Below are 4,750 nucleotides of genomic sequence, written 5' to 3'. Positions count from 1 at the left end.
GACAGGCAGGTCCTGTGTGTGACTCAGTTTCCCTTGCCCCTGGGAGAAGCATTTATTTAGGGTTTATTTTTGTAGTGGTTTATTTGATGAGGAATGCGTAGGGTGAAGTCTGCCCCCCGGGGCTTTTGTCCCTGAGCTGAAGAAAAGCCTCTTTCCTCCTCACGGCTTTTAGTGCAGGTTGCATGTGCCTTCTGCGGCACTCCTCCATTGTCCTACCTGCTTTGCTTTGGAAATGGGTTTGTTTTGCAATTTTATCACAGTGAAAATTTTCAGGAGTCAACACGTTGATATTGCAATAGCAAACCAGCTGGTGAAGACCCCTTGGAAACTTTCTCTTTCCCTGGCACCTGGGGCCAGGCATGGTGTGGGGTCCCTGTAAGACAGGCTGGAGATCCCAGGTGATGCCATCGGGGCTGATGCTGCCAGAGCCCTGGGGTGGACTCAGTGTTTCCCTCACTTCCTGGGCATGATACCTGTGCGGTGATAAGGGACACATGCCCTGGGTGTGTGCAGCACACGCAGTGCCACACCAGCAATCCTGCAATGACAGACTGCTCTGCATCCTAGCAGGAATAAATGGGGTCATAGCCCCACTCTGCAACCCTACAATAACAAACTGATCCTTGCTCACCTCCTGCCATGCCTCTGCAACCCCACAATAACAACCAGCTACCTGCTGCTGCCTTAGCCTATCTCTGCTACCCCACAATAACATGCTCGTGAGTCATCTCACCTCCCATGTAACGCTGCGGTAATAAACTGATGCTTTCTTTTGTCCCAGTCCTCCTGTGCAACTCTGCAATAACAGAGTTGGGGAGAAGTGGAGACCATATGTGGGGTGACCGTGCTCAGCCCAGAGCCTGCACCAGCTCCCAACCACGCAGCTGGTGCTGCGCTCAGCTGTGGTTGAGGCTCAGTGTCCACATCACCCGAGGAATAGCCCAGTGTGGTACATCTGCTCGTGGCCTAGGCTGCCGCCTCACTAGCCACATGCGGCTGGATCCATCCTGCCTGTGCTACAAGAGCTGGGGCTGTGCCAGTGCTGGGGATGTCCCTCCCTGAGTCAGCTCATGGCCTCTCAGGTGCTTTGCAGAAGGGTTCTGGTCCCACCAGCCTACTCACATCTGCCCTCAAACTAATGGCTTACATGGATTTTGGGAATCTGGAGATGTAGGAGGGGCTGGTCCTGAGCAGAGAGAGGTTTTATCCATCCAGCTTCTCACTTTCCCATTCCTGCCTCCCCACACCACTCTTCACTCTGCAGTCTGCATGAGCTGAGAGATGCTGAGCATCTTGCAAGATCAGCCCCTCTGGAAAGAGGAAAGCATTTGGCCCTGGGTCCTCCCCTGGGAGCAGACCCTGAGCTTTCCCCAGCACTTCGTGGTGCTCGCTGGATGCCGGGAGCTGGGCTGCTTGGCGCCAGCACTGGCAGGGAGCCATGTGCTGCTTTCTCCGCCGCTGCAGCGCTGGAGAGCCGAGCAGAGCTGCAGATCTGGGGAATCCCCTAGCTCTGCAGGGCTGGGGCCACCCTTGAGGTTGGGAAGCTGAGAGCAGAGCTTGATTTGGAGGGGTCTCTGTGTAGGGGGTTGGAGCTGATAGACACACCACTGGGGCGATGGGACAAGGGATGCAGTGGGACTCTGGGCTATGCTGAGGAACCAGCTCCGAGCAAAGCTAGCAAGCTGCGATGTTGCATGAAGAAGGAACAGATTCGGCAGGGGTGGTGTGGGGTCTGCCAGGTGAGCAGGGTGCTCGGTGGGGCTGCATCACCCACCCTGGAGTCCTTGGGGCACAGTCCTCTACCCCTCCCTGGCACAGGATGAGCGAGACTGGCACACTATGCAGCTCTGACATTGCAACTCTTTCCCTGCTCCATCCTCCCGCTCAGATTAGGATTGTGACCTCCACATACCTTCTGGCTCCTCCATTCTGCTGTGGCACAAAAGTTTACAAAAGAACATCTCCCAGGCTGGCTGCAGCCTCCCGTCCAGCAGCTACTTGCCTGCTCAGCACCACAGAAGGACTGAATTTGGGAACCATAGGGTCTCTCTTCTGTCTTCCTCTCCTCTGTGTGGACACTAGGCCAGAGAGGGAGCTGCCAGCTCTTGTTCAGGCAGGTCAAGGCTTGGACACATGAGCAGGTGGCTGGGCCTTATGTTACACTATCACAAACCCAGGCAGGACCTGCTGAACCGAGGCCACTCGGGCTGTGCATTTCTCTCCCTTCCAGCCCATGGCTTTGCCTTACTTGCTACTGCTATCTGCTCAAAGGTGCTCTGAGCTGTTTGCTGGGAACAATCAGCCAACTCCATGAACTGGACTCCCACTGGTGGGATCTTGCAGGACTGGGTGGAGAGATTGGGATCAGAAGCTTGGTTGCTAGGATGGGACCAAACTTGAAATGAGATGTTTCATGCTGATGTGCAGGTACTGTGTCAGGATGATGCACGAAGTGACAGGAATGCTGGTCCTCAGCTGTGCTGAATGTGTTAGCGCTTGCTGGACTGCTGCCTGGATGATGCAAGCGGAGCAGATGGATGGAAGAAGCTTGCAAGGTGATTCAATTCAATTTCTGTGCAGAGGGCATTGCCACAGGGTGCATGTCCTTTGGTGCAGGGCTGGCCAGTGGTGTGGAGCCTCTCCTGCCCTGGTACCCATCCTGGCACTGCCTGAGTATGGCCCGTTACTGTGCAGGCTGAGCACTGGATGAACCTGGGGTAGTTACAGGGCACACACATGCTCCAGAGCCCAGCCTCAGTGACTGCCCTTGACATCCCAGAGGCATGAATGACTGTTCCAGAGGTGCAGACGTCTGCTGGGTGTGGGGCATCGCAGGGCAATGGGGCTGTGCTGGTTGGCACTATCCCTTTTTTCCCTGCATGGGACCTGTCCTGTGAAACCTCCTGCTCAGTGGCTTCACTCGCACTGGCTTGGCACGTGGCTGGGCTCTGGCTGACGTGCCGTGGGCATGGCCCCGTTTGAAGTGCAGGCTTGTTGTGTGTTTACCCTGGCCAGCCTGAGGTGTACAGGAAACCAGACAGCTCTGCTCCCTGGCTGTCACTTTATTTATTATGGTCACAGCTCAGGCTGCCCACACTGTGAAAAGGAGGTAGCGAAAACCCCAAGCGCTGCAGCACGGCTTCTGCCCTGCCAGCCCTGCTCTGCTCTGATTCATACTGCTATCCTGCGGCTGAGAGCAGTCCTGCCCTGGAGCAGGATGGTGGAATGCTCAGTGCTACACATCCAGTCTGATGGGATGCTCATCCTGTCTGAGAGCAGGGTGGCTCATCCCAGATGTGTCCAGCCACACCATCCCAGGAGAAGTTGCTGATGAAAGCCCATCCTGATGCGACACAACAGTCATTATCTGTACTAGCATCTGGATGTCCCAGCCTGGTTACATCTTCCCTGGCTCTTCACATCTGCTCTACAAAACAGCAAAGAGCATTGCCCTAGGTCTCCATAGCTGCATCTCTACTCCTTGTCTTTCTCTTCATCCATCTCCATCACCACTGGAAAGGAGGTGTGGAGGACATAGCCCAGCTACCACTTCGATGTGCAGAGCCTGGGGCTCACCAGATCTTTGGGCTTGCAGGACCCCAGCTGTTAGTTGCCTGTTCTCAGTTCCACACAGCCTGCTCCAGCCCTGCTGGCATGGCAGGTCCTTGTCCTGGAGAAGACACCATGGTGGTGACTGTGGTTGCTTGAAGGATGGGATTTAAGGATTGGAGGCTGCTAAGGACTGGGAGTCCCTTCCTACAATGCCCTCAGACACATGGTGTGCACTGTGGGGTTGTCATATGCAGTGACAGGAGTTGACGCAATGATCCTTGTGGGTCCCTTCCAACTCAGGACATATTCTGTGATTCTAGGAGGCTGGGGACAGGTGTCTGGGTGGAGACTTGAGCCACACTTGCTGCTCCCCACCGCTGTGCGCTGCAAGCACCCAGCTCACAGCCTGCAAAGCACTGCACGCTGCAAGATATGGGCAAACTCACAGCTGAAGTAGTGAAGCAGAGAGAGGCGACATTATACACATGTCTATTTATAGAGGCTGTCCTTCTGCCAGGACTTGACTGGCAGCAGCAAGGGCTGGGCTGGTGTTTAGGGACCTCAGCCCAAAACCACTAGCCACCAACCTGGGGACGTGAGATGAAACCTCCTGGCACTTGGAGGGCTCCTGGTTCCCGTGGAGTCACATGGATCACCAGGCTGCCTTGCTATTAAAGGTAGAAAATGCTAGTGAGCTGATAAACAGGGGGTGGAGCCAGCTGCTGAAACCCGGGGTGATTTGGCAGCCCTCCTTCCAAGGCAGGCAGCTCTGTGCCAGAGCCTACCACATGGGCCTAAGCACTTGATCTGGAATTATTGATAGGATGGTTTGAGCCACACAGAGTTAAATTTGTGGAGGACACAGAGAGCTGCCTTTAAGAAGGATTTTTAGAACCTGATATTAGTTTAGTCGTCTTTAGTCTCTGTGTTTTCCACCAAAAGGAAGTCTAGGCAGGGATTCACCAAAGAACCACAACAATGTTTGAGTCTGACTTTCTGAAGACATGAAATTTATTGCGTGAGATAGCGAGAAAAAAAAAAAAAAAAAAAAGCCAGGGAAGTGGAACATGAGAAGTTATTTCCAAAGGAAAAAATGGAATGTTTCCTTCCAGACACTTCTGGACTCCACCTCTCCTCCCTTCTGTTGTGGAGGATGGATTTCACTTCTGGCTCTGGGCAGCATCTCCCCAGTGCCAGC

Source organism: Columba livia, chromosome Z, assembly GCF_036013475.1.
Source record: "Columba livia isolate bColLiv1 breed racing homer chromosome Z, bColLiv1.pat.W.v2, whole genome shotgun sequence".
NCBI classification, from domain to species: Eukaryota; Metazoa; Chordata; class Aves; order Columbiformes; family Columbidae; genus Columba; species Columba livia.
The sequence above is the reverse complement of the archived record's forward strand: the minus strand, read 5'-3'. Positions refer to the sequence as shown.